We start from the raw sequence: 20,895 nt of genomic DNA, 5'->3' as shown, positions 1-20,895 counted from the left end.
CTGTACCACAACCCTTCTATCCAGACTAGACAGAGGAGGTGCTGTACCACAACCCTTCTATCCAGACTAGACAGAGGAGGTGCTGTACCACAACCCTTCTATCCAGACTAGACAGAGGAGGTGCTGTACCACAACCCTTCTATCCAGACTAGACAGAGGAGGTGCTGTACCACAACCCTTCTATCCAGACTAGACAGAGGAGGTGCTGTACCATAACCCTTCTATCCAGACTAGACAGAGGAGGTGCTGTACTACAACCTTTCTATCCAGACTAGACAGAGGAGGTGCTGTACCACAACCCTTCTATCCAGACTAGACAGAGGAGGTGCTGTACCATAACCCTTCTATCCAGACTAGACAGAGGAGGTGCTGTACTACAACCTTTCTATCCAGACTAGACAGAGGAGGTGCTGTACCACAACCCTTCTATCCAGACTAGACAGAGGAGGTGCTGTACTACAACCCTTCTATCCAGACTAGACAGAGGAGGTACTGCTACTGCACTGTGATCCTTATCCACCCAGTATAGACTGTACATCTCTGTCATAATATGAGCCTTTATAGAGTAGTTTTATCCACAGTAGTAATTAATTCATTCCTGTATAAACTCAACACGTCGTCCACAGCCTCATGTAAGCCATCCAGTCTATATGTCTCTGTTGTGATGTGGGGCTTTATAGAGTTGACTTTATACAGTACTGAATCTATCCATCTGTACTCATCCATATCCACTCAGTATAGAATCTATCCATCTGTACTCATCCATATCCATCTGTACTCATCCATATGCACTCAGTATAGAATCTATCCATCTGTACTCATCCATATCCATCTGTACTCATCCATATCCACTCAGTATAGAATCTATCCATCTGTATTAATCCACACTCATCCGCTCCATATATAGGTTGAGCTTGTACGTCTCGTTTCATACACGGATCTCATCATCCTCGTCCTCCAAGAAGGAAGAAAACTTTCCCAGCTCCTCTTCCTCAGGTGGTGCGCTGAAAGTGGCGCTGTTCGTATCTCCCCCGTGGAGCTGTCCGGCTGGTTTCTCTTGCTCCACGTGGGCGGAGCCAGAGGCGGAGCTGGACACAGAACAGGTATCTAATCGGTGCTGCAGGTGTTTAGGGCGGGGCTCTGGGGTGTACTCTGGGGTGTAGGGTGCACCCTCGTCCTCTCCCACCTCAGGTTCTACAGAGCTGGTTGGACTCACAGGTACAGGGACCGCCTCCTCCTGCAGCTGCAGTAGCTCAGCTTCCGGTTCCTCTTCTTCTCCCTCCTCCTCTCCTCCCACCTCCCTCCCCAGGAGTAGTGTAGGAGAGGCCCGTCCCCTCACTGCTCTTCCCCTCCTCGTATCCCAGATCATCATCCTCCTTCTCCATCACCCCCAGGATGTCCCCCAACATGGAGGGCCCCAGGTCGATGTGAAACGACATGACCGACACCGCGTGCTTCATCCCCCTCCGTAGTACCCGTGGCTGGGGCTTGGCAGGTCAGTCAGCTCCCCAAAGCTCCTCTCATCCAGCTCCAGAGATCGGGCCCCAGCAGCGGCCCCATTAGACGGCCTGGTACCTCCACCTCCATCCTGCTCATTCAGTTGTTTCAGTGGGCTGGACGAGAGGCTCTTAGGCACCCTGTGTCCTCCATCAACATGGTCACCGTTTTCATCATTGAGGAAGGGGAGAGACATGGCGTTCTTCACCAAGGTGGGCGAGCCACCGGGTGGCGCTAGCGAGCAGTCTCTCTGGTCCACTCTGGTGACGGACTGGGAGCGTTTGCTGCTGCGGAAGGTTCTGGATAAAAGCCCTGGGCGGGGGAGTGGGAGGGGCCTGGGGTTCGGCCTGGTGGGGGCCTCCCGGAGTGGGTGGAGAGGAAAGAGGTGTCCCCGAAGGCGTCCCCGCTGCGACCCACGTGCATGGTGTGGCGGAAGTCCCCCAGGGGAGCGCTGATCATCTCCCGGGTCAGGTCCATCCGGGAGCGGCGCTGTTTGGTCTGGGACGAACCAGATACCAGCTGCTTTAGGATGGGCATGGTTGCTGATGGAGATCACACACCTCGGACACTCACAGAGTCTGTCACACAGACGCACACAGTCAGTCAGTCAGTCAGTAGCCCACAAGGACAGATCTCTCTCTTTGGGAAGTCTTCAAGGTAGATCCGTGTCACACTCATTGCAGTCCCCAGAAACAATAACACATGTCTTCAGTTCCAGGGTGGCTCAATCTGAAAAGAAAGGAGGGGAAAACAACATTAGATATATATGATCATGACAAGACATTGTTTCATACCATGTCATCGTATCATTGCTCTGAAACAAGTGTGGATAACAATGTGTTTTTGATCAAAACAAACTCTGATTTGACACCACTTTATAATGGACCAGTGGTCCAGTCCGGTCTCCTGATGCATCCCCAAACACCCCTCTATAATGGACCAGTGGTCCAGTCCGGTCTCCTGATGCATCCCCAAACACCCCTCTATAATGGACCAGTGGTCCAGTCCGGTCTCCTGATGCATCCCAAACACCCCTCTATAATGGACCAGTGGTCCAGTCCAAACACCCCTCTATAATGGACCAGTGGTCCAGTCCGGTCTCCTGATGCATCCCAAACACCCCTTTATAATGGACCAGTGGTCCAGTCCAGTATCCTGATGCATCCCAAACACCCCTTTATAATGGACCAGTGGTCCAGTCCGGTCTCCTGATGCATCCCCCCTTTATAATGGACCAGTGGTCCAGTACAGTCTCCTGATGCATCCCAAACACCCCATTATAATGGACCAGTGGTCCAGTCAGTCTCCTGATGCATCCCAAACACCCCATTATAATGGACCAGTGGTCCAGTCCAGTATCCTGATGCATCCCAAATACCCCTTTATAATGGACCAGTGGTCCAGTCCATCCCAAATACCCCTTTATAATGGACCAGTGGTCTCCTGATGCATCCCAAACACCCCTTTATAATGGACCAGTGGTCCAGTCCGGTCTCCTGATGCATCCCAAATACCCCTTTATAATGGACCAGTGGTCCAGTCCAGTCTCCTGATGCATCCCAAATACCCCTTTATAATGGACCAGTGGTCCAGTCCAGTATCCTGATGCATCCCAAACACCCCTCTATAATGAACCAGTGGTCCAGTCCAGTCTCCTGATGCCAGAGAGAGATCCCTCCGGGTCAGTCAGACAGACAGGAACACAAACAAAGACAGTTCACTCAGTAATCCTGATATCCGTGCTGCAGTGGAACAGAACCCATCCGGGAGGATAGTTTAGGCTACTAACTTATTCATCTGTAGTTTAACCTTCATTTTGCAATGAAATAACAAATGTAAACAGATCGTACCTTTAAAAGAACAGCAGTCATTATCCTATATTGTGCCTTTAACATTATTTATTGCAGTGAAATGACCAATCAAACAAGAGCCGTACCGATCTCAGATTTAATGTTTAAAAGAACGTTTCACAGCCACCACAAAATGTATTAAACCAATAACCGACATTAAACCAATAACCGACATTAAACCAATAACCGACTTTAATCTAAGAAGCTAAAACATCCGTCTAATTACAAGAAGCATAAGCATTCATGGTTCAACCCTGGAATGATAACTAATACCGCTCTGGCATCTAAATTTGACATGACACGTGGCCCTAATGGCACCCAGGTCCTTAGATAGGGCCCTGGTCTAAAGTAGTGCACTATGGCACCCTATTCCCTACATAGTGCACTACTTTAGACCATTGGGCTCTGCACAAAATAAGTGTACTATTATAGTGTATATTTGGGGCACATCCATGGGTTTTTTAAAGTCCATTGAAAATGACATTGAACTGTAGGGGAGTATACTGCCACCATGCAGACCACAGTACTATATGAACACAGAAAGGACCAAACTGTTAAACCCCAGACCACAGTACTATATGAACACAGTAAGGTCCAAACTGTTAAACCCCAGACCACAATATTACTGTATTACTGATTAACAATATTACTGTATTACTGATTTTTTATTGTACCTTTATAGGAAAGTCAGTTAAGAACAAATTATTTCAATGACGGCCTAGGAACAGTGGGTTAACGGCCTGTTCAGGGCAGAACGACAGATTTGTACCTTGTCAGCTCGGGATTCGAACTTGCAACCTTACGGTTACTAGCCCTACGCTCTAACCACTAGGCCACCCTGCCGCCTCTACACTCTAACCACTAGGCTACCTGCCGCCCCTGCCGTACACTCTAACCACTAGGCAACCCTGCCGCCTCTACACTCTAACCACTAGGCCACCCTGCCGCCTCTACACTCTAACCACTAGGCCACCTGCCGCCCCTACACTCTAACCACTAGGCCACCCTGCCGCCCCTACACTCTAACCACTAGGCCACCCTGCCGCCTCTACACTCTAACCACTAGGCCACCCTGCCGCCTCTACACTCTAACCACTAGGCCACCCTGCCGCCTCTACACTCTAACCACTAGGCCACCCTGCCGCCTCTCCACCTCTACACTCTAACCACTAGGCTACCCTGCCACCTCTACACTCTAACCACTAGGCCACCCTGCCGCCTCTACACTCTAACCACTAGGCCACCCTGCCGCCTCTACACTCTAACCACTAGGCTACCCTGCCACCTCTACACTCTAACCACTAGGCTACCCTGCCACCTCTACACTCTAACCACTAGGCTACCCTGCCACCTCTACACTCTAACCACTAGGCTACCCTGCCACCTCTACACTCTAACCACTAGGCTACCCTGCCGCTTCTACACTCTAACCACTAGGCTACCCTGTCGCCTCTACACTCTAACCACTAGGCTACCCTGTCGCCCCTCTAACCACTAGGCTACCCTGCCACCTCTACACTCTAACCACTAGGCTACCCTGCCACCTCTACACTCTAACCACTAGGCTACCCTGCCACCTCTACACTCTAACCACTAGGCTACCCTGCCACCTCTACACTCTAACCACTAGGCCACACTGCCGCCTCTACACTCTAACCACTAGGCTACCCTGTCGCCTCTACACTCTAACCACTAGGCTACCCTGTCGCCTCTACACTCTAACCACTAGGCTACCCTGTCGCCCCTCTAACCACTAGGCAACCCTGCCACCTCTACACTCTAACCACTAGGCTACCCTGCCGCCTCTACACTCTAACCACTAGGCTACCCTGCCGCCTCTACACTCTAACCACTAGGCTACCCTGCCGCCTCTACACTCTAACCACTAGGCTACCCTGCCGCCTCTACACTCTAACCACTAGGCTACCCTGCCGCCTCTACACTCTAACCACTAGGCCACACTGCCGCCTCTACACTCTAACCACTAGGCTACCCTGCCGCCTCTACACTCTAACCACTAGGCCACACTGCCGCCTCTACACTCTAACCACTAGGCTACCCTGCCGCCTCTACACTCTAACCATTAGGTTACCCTGCCGCCTCTACACTCTAACCACTAGGCTACCCTGCCGCCTCTACACTCTAACCACTAGGCTACCCTGCCGCCTCTACACTCTAACCACTAGGCTACCCTGCCGCCTCTACACTCTAACCACTAGGCTACCCTGTCGCCTCTACACTCTAACCACTAGGCTACCCTGTCGCCTCTACACTCTAACCACTAGGCCACACTGCCGCCTCTACACTCTAACCACTAGGCTACCCTGCCGCCTCTACACTCTAACCATTAGGTTACCCTGCCGCCTCTACACTCTAACCACTAGGCTACCCTGCCGCCTCTACACTCTAACCACTAGGCTACCCTGCCGCCTCTACACTCTAACCACTAGGCTACCCTGCCGCCTCTACACTCTAACCACTAGGCTACCCTGTCGCCTCTACACTCTAACCACTAGGCTACCCTGTCGCCTCTACACTCTAACCACTAGGCTACCCTGTCGCCTCTACACTCTAACCACTAGGCCACCCTGCCGCCTCTACACTCTAACCACTAGGCTACCCTGCCGCCTCTACACTCTAACCACTAGGCTACCCTGCCACCTCTACACTCTAACCACTAGGCTACCCTGCCACCTCTACACTCTAACCACTAGGCTACCCTGCCGCCTCTACACTCTAACCACTAGGCTACCCTGTCGCCTCTACACTCTAACCACTAGGCTACCCTGTCGCCCCTCTAACCACTAGGCTACCCTGCCACCTCTACACTCTAACCACTAGGCTACCCTGCCGCCTCTACACTCTAACCACTAGGCTACCCTGTCGCCTCTACACTCTAACCACTAGGCCACCCTGCCGCCTCTACACTCTAACCACTAGGCCACCCTGCCGCCTCTACACTCTAACCACTAGGCTACCCTGCCGCCTCTACACTCTAACCACTAGGCTACCCTGCCGCCTCTACACTCTAACCACTAGGCTACCCTGCCGCCTCTACACTCTAACCACTAGGCCACACTGCCGCCTCTACACTCTAACCACTAGGCCACACTGCCGCCTCTACACTCTAACCACTAGGCTACCCTGTCGCCTCTACACTCTAACCACTAGGCTACCCTGTCGCCCCTCTAACCACTAGGCTACCCTGCCACCTCTACACTCTAACCACTAGGCTACCCTGCCGCCTCTACACTCTAACCACTAGGCTACCCTGCCGCCTCTACACTCTAACCACTAGGCCACACTGCCGCCTCTACACTCTAACCACTAGGCTACCCTGTCGCCTCTACACTCTAACCACTAGGCCACCCTGCCGCCTCTACACTCTAACCACTAGGCTACCCTGCCGCCTCTACACTCTAACCACTAGGCTACCCTGCCGCCTCTACACTCTAACCACTAGGCTACCCTGCCGCCTCTACACTCTAACCACTAGGCTACCCTGCCGCCTCTACACTCTAACCACTAGGCCACACTGCCGCCTCTACACTCTAACCACTAGGCCACCCTGCCGCCTCTACACTCTAACCACTAGGCCACCCTGCCGCCTCTACACTCTAACCACTAGGCCACCCTGCCGCCTCTACACTCTAACCACTAGGCCACCCTGCCGCCTCTACACTCTAACCACTAGGCTACCCTGCCGCCTCTACACTCTAACCACTAGGCCACCCTGCCGCCTCTACACTCTAACCACTAGGCTACCCTGCCGCCTCTACACTCTAACCACTAGGCTACCCTGCCGCCTCTACACTCTAACCACTAGACTACCCTGTCGCCTCTACACTCTAACCACTAGGCTACCCTGTCACCTCTACACTCTAACCACTAGGCTACCCTGCCGCCCCTACACTCTAACCACTAGGCTACCCTGCCGCCTCTACACTCTAACCACTAGGCTACCCTGCCGCCCCTACACTCTAACCACTAGGCTACCCTGCCGCCCCTACACTCTAACCACTAGGCTACCCTGCCGCCCCTACACTCTAACCACTAGGCTACCCTGCCACCTCTACACTCTAACCACTAGGCTACCCTGCCACCTCTACACTCTAACCACTAGGCTACCCTGCCACCTCTACACTCTAACCACTAGGCTACCCTGCCGCCTCTACACTCTAACCACTAGACTACCCTGCCGCCTCTACACTCTAACCACTAGACTACCCTGCCGCCTCTACACTCTAACCACTAGGCTACCCTGCCGCCTCTACACTCTAACCACTAGACTACCCTGCCGCCTCTACACTCTAACCACTAGGCTACCCTGCCACCTCTACACTCTAACCACTAGGCTACCCTGCCACCTCTACACTCTAACCACTAGGCTACCCTGCCACCTCTACACTCTAACCACTAGGCTACCCTGCCACCTCTACACTCTAACCACTAGGCTACCCTGCCACCTCTACACTCTAACCACTAGGCTACCCTGCCACCTCTACACTCTAACCACTAGGCTACCCTGCCGCCTCTACACTCTAACCACTAGGCTACCCTGCCACCTCTACACTCTAACCACTAGGCTACCCTGCCGCCTCTACACTCTAACCACTAGGCTACCCTGCCGCCTCTACACTCTAACCACTAGGCTACCCTGCCGCCTCTACACTCTAACCACTAGACTACCCTGCCGCCTCTACACTCTAACCACTAGGCTACCCTGCCGCCTCTACACTCTAACCACTAGGCTACCCTGCCGCCTCTACACTCTAACCACTAGGCTACCCTGCCGCCTCTACCTCTAACCACTAGGCTACCCTGCCGCCTCTACACTCTAACCACTAGGCTACCCTGCCGCCTCTACACTCTAACCACTAGGCTACCCTGCCGCCTCTACACTCTAACCACTAGGCTACCCTGCCGCCTCTACACTCTAACCACTAGGCTACCCTGCCGCCTCTACACTCTAACCACTAGGCTACCCTGCCGCCTCTACACTCTAACCACTAGGCTACCCTGCCGCCTCTACACTCTAACCACTAGGCTACCCTGCCGCCTCTACACTCTAACCACTAGGCTACCCTGCCGCCTCTACACTCTAACCACTAGGCCACACTGCCGCCTCTACACTCTAACCACTAGGCCACACTGCCGCCTCTACACTCTAACCACTAGGCTACCCTGTCGCCTCTACACTCTAACCACTAGGCTACCCTGTCGCCTCTACACTCTAACCACTAGGCCACCCTGCCGCCTCTACACTCTAACCACTAGGCTACCCTGTCGCCTCTACACTCTAACCACTAGGCTACCCTGTCGCCCTACACTCTAACCACTAGGCTACCCTGCCGCCCCTACACTCTAACCACTAGGCTACCCTGCCGCCCCTACACTCTAACCACTAGCCTACCCTGCCGCCTCTGCACTCTAACCACTAGGCTACCCTGCCGCCTCTACACTCTAACCACTAGGCTACCCTGCCGCCTCTACACTCTAACCACTAGGCTACCCTGCCGCCTCTACACTCTAACCACTAGGCTACCCTGCCGCCTCTACACTCTAACCACTAGGCTACCCTGCCGCCTCTACACTCTAACCACTAGGCTACCCTGCCGCCTCTACACTCTAACCACTAGACTACCCTGCCGCCTCTACACTCTAACCACTAGGCTACCCTGCCGCCTCTACACTCTAACCACTAGGCTACCCTGCCGCCTCTACACTCTAACCACTAGGCTACCCTGCCGCCTCTACACTCTAACCACTAGGCTACCCTGTCGCCTCTACACTCTAACCACTAGGCTACCCTGTCGCCTCTACACTCTAACCACTAGGCTACCCTGTCGCCTCTACACTCTAACCACTAGGCTACCCTGTCGCCTCTACACTCTAACCACTAGGCCACACTGCCGCCTCTACACTCTAACCACTAGGCCACCCCTGCCGCCTCTACACTCTAACCACTAGACTACCCTGCCGCCTCTACACTCTAACCACTAGGCTACCCTGCCGCCTCTACACTCTAACCACTAGGCTACCCTGCCGCCTCTACACTCTAACCACTAGGCTACCCTGCCGCCTCTACACTCTAACCACTAGGCTACCCTGCCGCCTCTACACTCTAACCACTAGGCTACCCTGCCGCCTCTACACTCTAACCACTAGGCTACCCTGCCGCCTCTACACTCTAACCACTAGGCTACCCTGCCGCCTCTACACTCTAACCACTAGGCTACCCTGCCGCCTCTACACTCTAACCACTAGGCTACCCTGCCGCCTCTACACTCTAACCACTAGGCTACCCTGCCGCCTCTACACTCTAACCACTAGGCTACCCTGCCGCCTCTACACTCTAACCACTAGGCTACCCTGCCGCCTCTACACTCTAACCACTAGGCTACCCTGCCGCCTCTACACTCTAACCACTAGGCCACCCTGCCGCCTCTACACTCTAACCACTAGGCCACCCTGCCGCCTCTACACTCTAACCACTAGGCCACCCTGCCGCCTCTACACTCTAACCACTAGGCCACCCTGCCGCCTCTACACTCTAACCACTAGGCCACCCTGCCGCCTCTACACTCTAACCACTAGGCCACCCTGCCGCCTCTACACTCTAACCACTAGGCTACCCTGTCGCCTCTACACTCTAACCACTAGGCTACCCTGTCGCCTCTACACTCTAACCACTAGGCTACCCTGTCGCCTCTACACTCTAACCACTAGGCTACCCTGTCGCCTCTACACTCTAACCACTAGGCTACCCTGTCGCCTCTACACTCTAACCACTAGGCCACACTGCCGCCTCTACAATCTAACCACTAGGCTACCCTGTCGCCTCTACACTCTAACCACTAGGCTACCCTGCCGCCCCTACACTCTAACCACTAGGCTACCCTGCCGCCCCTACACTCTAACCACTAGACTACCCTGCCGCCCCTACACTCTAACCACTAGGCTACCCTGCCGCCTCTACACTCTAACCACTAGACTACCCTGCCGCCTCTACACTCTAACCACTAGGCTACCCTGCCACCTCTACACTCTAACCACTAGACTACCCTGCCACCTCTACACTCTAACCACTAGGCTACCCTGCCACCTCTACACTCTAACCACTAGACTACCCTGCCACCTCTACACTCTAACCACTAGGCTACCCTGCCACCTCTACACTCTAACCACTAGGCTACCCTGCCGCCTCTACACTCTAACCACTAGGCTACCCTGTCGCCTCTACACTCTAACCACTAGGCTACCCTGCCGCCCCTACACTCTAACCACTAGGCTACCCTGCCGCCCCTACACTCTAACCACTAGCCTACCCTGCCGCCTCTACACTCTAACCACTAGGCTACCCTGCCGCCTCTACACTCTAACCACTAGACTACCCTGCCACCGTATGACTGATTGAACTGTCTTTGTTTGTGTTCCTGTCTGTCTGACTGACATGGAGGGATCTCTCTCTGGCACCTGGTGGTGCAGCAGGGGACAGGACTGTACCACTGCTACATTATAGAGGGGTGTTTGGGATGCATCAGGAGACTGGACTAGGAAAGCCAAACTGTTAAACCCCAGACCAGGCCTATATGAACCCAGAGAGAAAAGCCAAACTGTTAAACCCCAGACCAGTCCTATATGAACCCAGAGAGAAAGAGACACACTGTTAAACCCCAGACCAGTCCTATATGAACCCAGAGAGAAAGAGCCAAACTGTTAAACCCCAGACCAGGCCTATATGAACCCAGAGAGAAAGAGACACACTGTTAAACCCCAGACCAGGCCTATATGAACCCAGAGAGAAAGAGACAAACTGTTAAACCCCAGACCAGTCCTATATGAACCCAGAGAGAAAGAGACACACTGTTAAACCCCAGACCAGTCCTATATGAACCCAGAGAGAAAAGCCAAACTGTTAAACCCCAGACCAGGCCTATATGAACCCAGAGAGAAAGAGACACACTGTTAAACCCCAGACCAGTCCTATATGAACCCAGAGAGAAAAGCCAAACTGTTAAACCCCAGACCAGGCCTATATGAACCCAGAGAGAAAGAGCCAAACTGTTAAACCCCAGACCAGGCCTATATGAACCCAGAGAGAAAGAGACACACTGTTAAACCCCAGACCAGGCCTATATGAACCCAGAGAGAAAGAGACACACTGTTAAACCCCAGACCAGGCCTATATGAACCCAGAGAGAAAGAGCCAAACTGTTAAACCCCAGACCAGTCCTATATGAACCCAGAGAGAAAGAGACACACTGTTAAACCCCAGACCAGGCCTATATGAACCCAGAGAGAAAAGCCAAACTGTTAAACCCCAGACCAGTCCTATATGAACCCAGAGAGAAAGAGACACACTGTTAAACCCCAGACCAGTCCTATATGAACCCAGAGAGAAAGAGACAAACTGTTAAACCCCAGACCAGTCCCCTTATGAACCCAGAGAGAAAGAGACACTGTTAAACCCCAGACCAGGCCTATATGAACCCAGAGAGAAAGAGACACACTGTTAAACCCCAGACCAGGCCTATATGAACCCAGAGAGAAAGAGACACACTGTTAAACCCCAGACCAGTCCTATATGAACCCAGAGAGAAAGAGACACACTGTTAAACCCCAGACCAGGCCTATATGAACCCAGAGAGAAAGAGCCAAACTGTTAAACCCCAGACCAGTCCTATATGAACCCAGAGAGAAAGAGACAAACTGTTAAACCCCAGACCAGTCCTATATGAACCCAGAGAGAAAGAGCCAAACTGTTAAACACCAGACCAGTCCTATATGAACCCAGAGAGAAAGAGACACACTGTTAAACCCCAGACCAGTCCTATATGAACCCAGAGAGTAAACACACTGTTAAACCCCCAGACCAGGCCTAATGAACCCAGAGAAAAAGCCAAACTGTTAAACCCCAGACCAGGCCTATATGAACCCAGAGAGAAAGAGACACACTGTTAAACCCCAGACCAGTCCTATATGAACCCAGAGAGAAAGAGACACACTGTTAAACCCCAGACCAGTCCTATATGAACCCAGAGAGAAAGAGCCAAACTGTTAAACCCCAGACCAGGCCTATATGAACCCAGAGAGAAAGAGCCAAACTGTTGCCAACGGTCTTCTAATAGTACTTAATGGTGGAAGAAGATAAATGTTCTATTTTGACATTTTGAAAATGTCCTCGTCATCGTTGTAGACACAACAGTAGCATAATGTAGTGTCAACAGTGAAACACAGCCTCGGTCGGAGGGGAAACAAAACATCCCTACTTTTACTTTAAAACTGTCCTTGTCATCTTTTTATTTTTATTTATTTTTTAAACTCTGTTTATTAAGTTTTAAACACACACACACACACACACACGACAACACAAAGCAATATAAATAATATACTCAACTAGAAAAAAAAAAATCTAAAGACGAAATAGCTTTAAAGATAGCATACTTTAGACATGTTAAACACACCAGGCAGAAGGCTATAGAGGTTAAAGGGCAATCTATAGTACAGGGACAGAGCAAACACCTCACCATTGTTCCTGTAAACAGTCAAGGGATAAGGGTGGAGAAATGCCACCACTCACAGACAGTCATGGCCACAGACCGACCATCCACTGGGATACAATGCTTTAAAAAATAAATACATAAATAGAATGATTGTTCATGTAGGGGTGAACAAAATGTAAAAATAAGTGGGGAAAACAAGCTCACACCTCAGTCTCTGCCCGGGCAAGATGAACAAGGCATACACTATAGTGATGTAACCAGTGAGAAACAGCCTTGACCAGAGGGAACAGACCAGATCAGGCTGATATAGAGGCCATGCTGCTTATAGGGAACAGACCAGATCAGGCTGATATAGAGGCCATGCTGTTTATAGGGAACAGACCAGATCAGGCTGATATAGAGGCCATGCTGTTTATAGGGAACAGACCAGATCAGGCTGATATAGAGGCCATGCTGCTTATAGGGAACAGACCAGATCAGGCTGATATAGAGGCCATGCTGCTTATAGGGAACAGACCAGATCAGGCTGATATAGAGGCCATGCTGCTTATAGGGAACAGACCAGATCAGGCTGATATAGAGGTCATGCTGCTTATAGGGAACAGACCAGATCAGGCTGATATAGAGGTCATGCTGCTTATAGGGAAACAGACCAGATCAGGCTGATATAGAGGCCATGCTGCTTAGAGGGAACAGACCAGATCAGGCTGATATAGAGGCCATGCTGCTTATAGGGAACAGACCAGATCAGGCTGATATAGAGGTCATGCTGCTTATAGGGAACAGACCAGATCAGGCTGATTTAGAGGCCATGCTGCTTATAGGGAACAGACCAGATCAGGCTGATATAGAGGCCATGCTGCTTATAGGGAACAGACCAGATCAGGCTGATATAGAGGCCATGCTGCTTATAGGGAACAGACCAGATCAGGCTGATATAGAGGCCATGCTGCTTATAGGGAACAGACCAGATCAGGCTGATATAGAGGCCATGCTGTTTATAGGGAACAGACCAGATCAGGCTGATATAGAGGCCATGCTGCTTATAGGGAACAGACCAGATCAGGCTGATATAGAGGCCATGCTGCTTATAGGGAACAGACCAGATCAGGCTGATATAGAGGCCATGCTGCTTATAGGGAACAGACCAGATCAGGCTGATATAGAGGCCATGCTGCTTATAGGGAACAGACCAGATCAGGCTGATATAGAGGCCATGCTGCTTATAGGGAACAGACCAGATCAGGCTGATATAGAGGTCATGCTGCTTATAGGGAACAGACCAGATCAGGCTGATATAGAGGCCATGCTGCTTATAGGGAACAGACCAGATCAGGCTGATATAGAGGCCATGCTGCTTATAGGGAACAGACCAGATCAGGCTGATATAGAGGCCATGCTGCTTATAGGGAACAGACCAGATCAGGCTGATATAGAGGCCATGCTGCTTATAGGGAACAGACCAGATCAGGCTGATATAGAGGCCATGCTGTTTATAGGGAACAGACCAGATCAGGCTGATATAGAGGCCATGCTGCTTATAGGGAACAGACCAGATCAGGCTGATGCTTATAGAACAGACCAGATCAGGCTGATATAGAGGCTGTTTATAGGGAACAGACCAGATCAGGCTGATATAGAGGCCATGCTGCTTATAGGGAACAGACCAGATCAGGCTGATATAGAGGCCATGCTGCTTATAGGGAACAGACCAGATCAGGCTGATATAGAGGCCATGCTGTTTATAGGGAACAGACCAGATCAGGCTGATATAGAGGCCATGCTGCTTATAGGGAACAGACCAGATCAGGCTGATATAGAGGCCATGCTGCTTATAGGGAACAGACCAGATCAGGCTGATATAGAGGCCATGCTGCTTATAGGGAACAGACCAGATCAGGCTGATATAGAGGTCATGCTGCTTATAGGGAACAGACCAGATCAGGCTGATATAGAGGTCATGCTGCTTATAGGGAACAGACCAGATCAGGCTGATCGAGGCCATGCTGCTTATAGGGAACAGACCAGATCAGGCTGATATAGAAGGCCATGCTGACATATAGGGAACAGCCTGATGCTGCTGCTTATAGGGAACAGACCAGATCAGGCTGATATAGAGGCCATGCTGCTTATAGGGAACAGACCAGATCAGGCTGATATAGAGGCCATGCTGCTTATAGGGAACAGACCAGATCAGGCTGATATAGAGGCCATGCTGCAGACCAGATCAGGCTGATATAGACCAGATCAGGGCTGATATAGAGGCCATGCTGCTTATAGGGAACAGACCAGATCAGGCTGATATAGAGGCCATGCTGCTTATAGGGAACAGACCAGATCAGGCTGATATAGAGGCCATGCTGCTTATAGGGAACAGACCAGATCAGGCTGATATAGAGGCCATGCTGCTTATAGGGAACAGACCAGATCAGGCTGATATAGAGGCCATGCTGCTTATAGGGAACAGACCAGATCAGGCTGATATAGAGGCCATGCTGCTTATAGGGAACAGACCAGATCAGGCTGATATAGAGGCCATGCTGCTTATAGGGAACAGACCAGATCAGGCTGATATAGAGGCCATGCTGCTTATAGGGAACAGACCAGATCAGGCTGATATAGAGGCCATGCTGCTTATAGGGAACAGACCAGATCAGGCTGATATAGAGGCCATGCTGCTTATAGGGAACAGACCAGATCAGGCTGATATAGAGGCCATGCTGCTTATAGGGAACAGACCAGATCAGGCTGATATGCTGCTTAGAACAGACCATGCCATGCTGTTATAGGGAACAGACCAGATCAGGCTGATATAGAGGCCATGCTGCTTATAGGGAACAGACCAGATCAGGCTGATATAGAGGCCATGCTGCTTATAGGGAACAGACCAGATCAGGCTGATATAGAGGCCATGCTGCTTATAGGGAACAGACCAGATCAGGCTGATATAGAGGCCATGCTGCTTATAGGGAACAGACCAGATCAGGCTGATATAGAGGCCATGCTGTTTATAGGGAACAGACCAGATCAGGCTGATATAGAGGCCATGCTGCTTATAGGGAACAGACCAGATCAGGCTGATATAGAGGCCATGCTGTTTATAGGGAACAGACCAGATCAGGCTGATATAGAGGCCATGCTGCTTATAGGGAACAGACCAGATCAGGCCGATATAGAGGCCATGCTGCTTATAGGGAACAGACCAGATCAGGCTGATATAGAGGCCATGCTGCTTATAGCTGTTTATAGGGAACAGGATATAGAGGCCATGCTGCTTATAGGAACAGACCAGATCAGGCCGATATAGAGGCCATGCTGCTTATAGGGAACAGACCAGATCAGGCCGATATAGAGGCCATGCTGCTTATAGGGAACAGACCAGATCAGGCCGATATAGAGGCCATGCTGCTTATAGGGAACAGACCAGATCAGGCCGATATAGAGGCCATGCCTGCTTATAGGGAACAGACCAGATCAGGCCGATATAGAGGCCATGCTGCTTATAGGGAACAGACCAGATCAGGCATATAGAGGCCATGCTGCTTATAGGGAACAGACCAGATCAGGCCGATATAGAGGCCATGCTGCTTATAGGGAACAGACCAGACCCGATATAGAGGCCATGCTTTATAGGGAACAGAGATCAGGCCTGACCAGATCAGGCCGATATAGAGGCCCTGCTTATAGGTCACCAGATCAGGCCGATAGAGGCCATGCTGCTTATAGTGAACAGACCAGATCAGGCCGATATAGAGGCCATGCTGCTTAGAGGAACAGACCAGATAGGAACAGACCAGATCAGGCCGATATAGAGGCCATGCTGTTTATAGGGAACAGACCAGATCACCGATATAGAGGCCATGCTGCTTACAGGGAACAGACCAGATCAGGCTGATATAGAGGCCATGCTGTTTATAGGGAACAGACCAGATCAGGCCGATATAGAGGCCATGCTGCTTATAGGTCAACAGACCAGATCAGGCTATAGAGGCCATGCTGCTTACCAGACCAGATCAGGCTGATTTAGAGGCCATGCTGCTTATAGAACGCCAGATCAGGCTGATATAGAGGCCATGCTGCTTAGAGGGAACAGACCAGATCAGGCTGATATAGAGGCCATGCTGCTTATAGTGAACAGACCAGATCAGGACGAGGCCATGCTGCTTAGGGAACAGACCAGATCAGGCTGAAACAGAGGCCATGCTGTTTATAGTGAACAGACCCTATGCCCTTCATATAGGGCCGCTGTGTGTGTGTGTGTGTGTGTGGTCACCTGATGTGTGTGTGTGTGTGTGTGTGTGTGTGTGTGTGTGTGTGTGTGTGTGTGTGTGTGTGTGTGTGTGTGTGTGTGTGTGTGTGTGTGTGTGTGTGTGTGTGCGCCATGCTGTTTATAGTGTCACCCCCCAGGCCATGCTGCTATAGGTCACCCCAGGCCTCTGCTATAGGTCACCCCATGCCCTTCAGTGCTATAGGTGTGTGTGTGTGTGTGTGTGTGTGTGTGTGTGTGTGTGTGTGTGTGTGTGTGTGTGTGTGTGTGTGTGTGTGTGTGTGTGTGTGTGTGTGTGTGTGTGTGTGTGTGTGTGTGTGTGTGTGTGTGTGTGTGTGTGTGTGTACGTGCGTGCACGTAAATGCCCAGCGCCGCTGCTATAGGTCACCCCAGGCCTCTGCTATGCGGTCACCCGTGCGTGGCGTGCGTGCGTGCGTGCGCGTGCACTCCATTCCTCCAGGAGAGAGATGAGTCCTGACAGGCACCTGACCTGACAACGCACATTACTGCATCACTGTTATGACCTGCAGTGTTCAGACCAGACTCTTCTACTGCCCTGACCTCACCCCTATAGGTCACCCCAGGCCGCTGCTATAGTCACCCCAGGACGCTGCTATAGGTCACCCCAGGCCGCTGCTATAGGTCACCCCAGGCCGCTGCTATAGGTCACCCCAGGCCGCTGCTATAGGTCACCCCAGGCCGCTGCTATAGGTCACCCCAGACCGCTGCTATAGGTCACCCCAGACCGCTGCTATAGGTCACCCCAGGCGCTGCTATAGGTCACCCCAGGCCGCTGCTCACCCCAGGACGCTGCACCCCCAGGACGCTGCTATAGGTCACCCCAGGCCGCTGCTATAGGTCACCCCAGGCCTCTCACCCCAGGCCTCTGCTATAGGTCACCCCAGGCCTCTGCTATAGGTCACCCCAGGCCCCAGGTCACCCCAGGCCGCTGCTATAGGTCACCCCAGGCTGCTGCTATAGTCACCCCAGGCTGCTACTATACGTCACCCCAGGCTGCTACTATACGTCACCCCAGGCTGCTACTATAGTCACCCCAGGCTGCTGGGGTGCAATAGAAAACAGGCAGTACAATAGAAAACAGGTTGGCTAATAGAAAGAGCTGCAGTGCTTCAGCGAAACATGTGAAAGTCAACCAGGAAACATAGTCACACATGAAAATGATGCAACATGCAATGCTGAAAGCTCATCCTAATAAGAGTCCCTACAAATCAATATGTACCACATACAGACCTACATACATAGTACACAAATACTGCCTCAACCCATCACCCATCACCCAGCAGGTACTGACCTCCTCAACTACGTCAACCCATCAAACATGTACTGACCTGCACCAACCCATCACCCATGTACTGACCTGCTCCAATACATCACCCATGTACTGACCTGCTCCAATACATCACCCATGTACTGACCTGCTCCAATACATCACCCATGTACTGACCTGCTCCACTGACAATCCCTGTATCTGATCTGATGACGCAGCTGTCTTTTCCTGTGTACTCCAGTCAGGCTTCACTCCTCACTCCTTCCAGATCTCTCTCCTCCTAGCTCTGCTCTCATAACACATTTATTAAGTCTCTGTTTAGGATGGGTGGTGGAGGGGACAGATTTTGACTGCCGAGGTTTCCTGGTAGCAGGCAGCAGTGTTCAGCCCAGCAGAGTCGTCGACCTCGTTCTCTCCGAGGCTCCGCCCCTCTGCCAGTCGAGGCACAGCCTCAATCCACTTCCTGTTTATAATGCCCTCACCTGCTGTTGTCTCCACGGCAACCACACTCTTGCTGCTTATGTCTCCGTGGTTACCAACCCCCTGTGAGGCAAGCGGACGACACTACTTCCTGTCTGTGTGAATGTCTGAGGGCTGCAGAGGCATCAAGCGTGTGTGTGTGTGTGTGTGTGTGTGTGTGTGTACATTGCAGAGGCATCTAGTGTGTGTGCTGCAAAATGCATCAGCCTTCAACCAAAAAGGTTTGCACGCATGCTAACACATGTCCCCTCCCTGGTCCACACCACGCGTCCCCTCCCTGGTCCACACCACGCGTCCCGTCCCTGGTCCACACCACGCGTCCCGTCCCTGGTCCACGCCACGCGTCCCGTCCCTGGTCCACGCCACGCGTCCCGTCCCTGGTCCACGCCACGCGTCCCGTCCCTGGTCCACACCACGCGTCCCGTCCCTGGTCCACACCACGCGTCCCGTCCCTGGTCCACACCACGCGTCCCGTCCCTGGTCCACACCACGCGTCCCGTCCCTGGTCCACACCACGCGTCCCGTCCCTGGTCTACACCACGCGTCCTGTCCCTGGTCTACACCACGTGTCCTGTCCCTGGTCTACACCACGCGTCCTCTCCCTGGTCTACACCTAGGGTTGCACATTTTGGGGAATATTCAGAGGTGGAAATGTTCCGTGGGAATTAATGGGAATTAACTGGAATACATGGGAATTAACAGGAAAAATATGCAAAAAAAAATTTAAAATCTGAATTTAGTTATGAATTTAACTTTAGTTAAATGAGTTGACTCTTCACATGGGATGATTTCACTGAACAACAATAGAAAGGGAATATTGAATGATCCCCAATGATCCAATGCATCTCCCAAAAATGTTTTCAACATGCATCTGTAAAATGATAGTCTAGAAACTAAAGGTTGTCTTCTTCTCAGGCTTCCATGTCTTCTCCCTGGACCTACTCAATGTCCACCTCTTGAACATCAGACTCTGAGGCCTCATCTTCACTGTCACTTTCCAACCTTGTTGAGGATGGCTCGTCAGGCTCAAATGCCTCAAAATTGCCCGGATGGCCACCAATTTTTCAACCCTTGTATTGGTCAGCCTGTTGCGTGCTTTGGTGTGTGTGTTCCCAAACAAGGACCAGCTGAGCTCCGAGGCGGCTGATGTTGGTGAGATTTGGAGAATGATATAGTCAACAGGAAAGAGCCTCATATCCACAAAGTCCCTTCCTCCCGGTGGCTGACATGTTGGCACGAATGCCATATTGCATCTCCATCACAAAGCCCTTGATTAGAAGTGTACTTCGCCAGACTGCCAAGAACCATGCCCTCACCCACGTCAAGGTGGCAAGACACGGTAGTGATGACACCATAGGCCTTGTTGATCTCTGCACCAGACAGGATGCTCTTGCCAGCATACTTGGGGTCCAACATGTACGCTGTGGCGTGTTTGGGCTTCAGGCAGAAGTCTTCATGCTTTTTGATGTATTTCAGATCTGCAGTTTCCTCTGCTTGGAGCAACAGTGAAGTGGGCAGGGCAGTACGGATTTATTCTCTTACATCTGCAAGCAGAGTCCGAACATCAGACAGGATGACATTGCACGGATTGAGGGAGACAATGGCTACTGCTATAGGTTTCAGGAGTTTCAGGCTGCTTACCACTCTCTCCCAAAATACATCATCCAGGAGGATCCTCTTGATGGGGCTGTCCATATCGGTAGACTGTGACACGGCCATTTCTTGAGAGACTCTTCCCTCCAGAAGACCGTCAAACATAATGACAACACCACCCCAACAGGTGTTGCTGGGCAGCTTCAATGTGGTGCTCTTATTCTTCTCACTTTGCTTGGTGAGGTAGATTGCTGCTCTAACTTGATGACCTTTCACATACCTAACCATTTCCTTGGCTCTCTTGTAGAGTGTATCCATTGTTTTCAGTGTCATGATTTCCTTGAGGTGCAGATTCAATGCATGAGCAGCGCAGCCAATGGGTGATGGGAGGGTAGGACTCCTCCACTTTAGACC

General features: G+C 51.7%; 1 pseudogene; it reads right to left on the bottom strand.

The window, feature by feature from the left end:
* Positions 1-920: 920 nt before the first annotated feature.
* On the bottom strand, positions 921-18,802 carry LOC127926808 (cdc42 effector protein 4-like; annotated as a pseudogene).
* Between the last annotated feature and the right edge of the window lie 2,093 nt (positions 18,803-20,895).

The sequence above is a fragment of the Oncorhynchus keta genome, unplaced genomic scaffold, assembly GCF_023373465.1.
Source record: "Oncorhynchus keta strain PuntledgeMale-10-30-2019 unplaced genomic scaffold, Oket_V2 Un_contig_837_pilon_pilon, whole genome shotgun sequence".
NCBI lineage: Eukaryota > Metazoa > Chordata > Actinopteri > Salmoniformes > Salmonidae > Oncorhynchus > Oncorhynchus keta.
The sequence above is the reverse complement of the archived record's forward strand: the minus strand, read 5'-3'. Positions and strand labels throughout refer to the sequence as shown.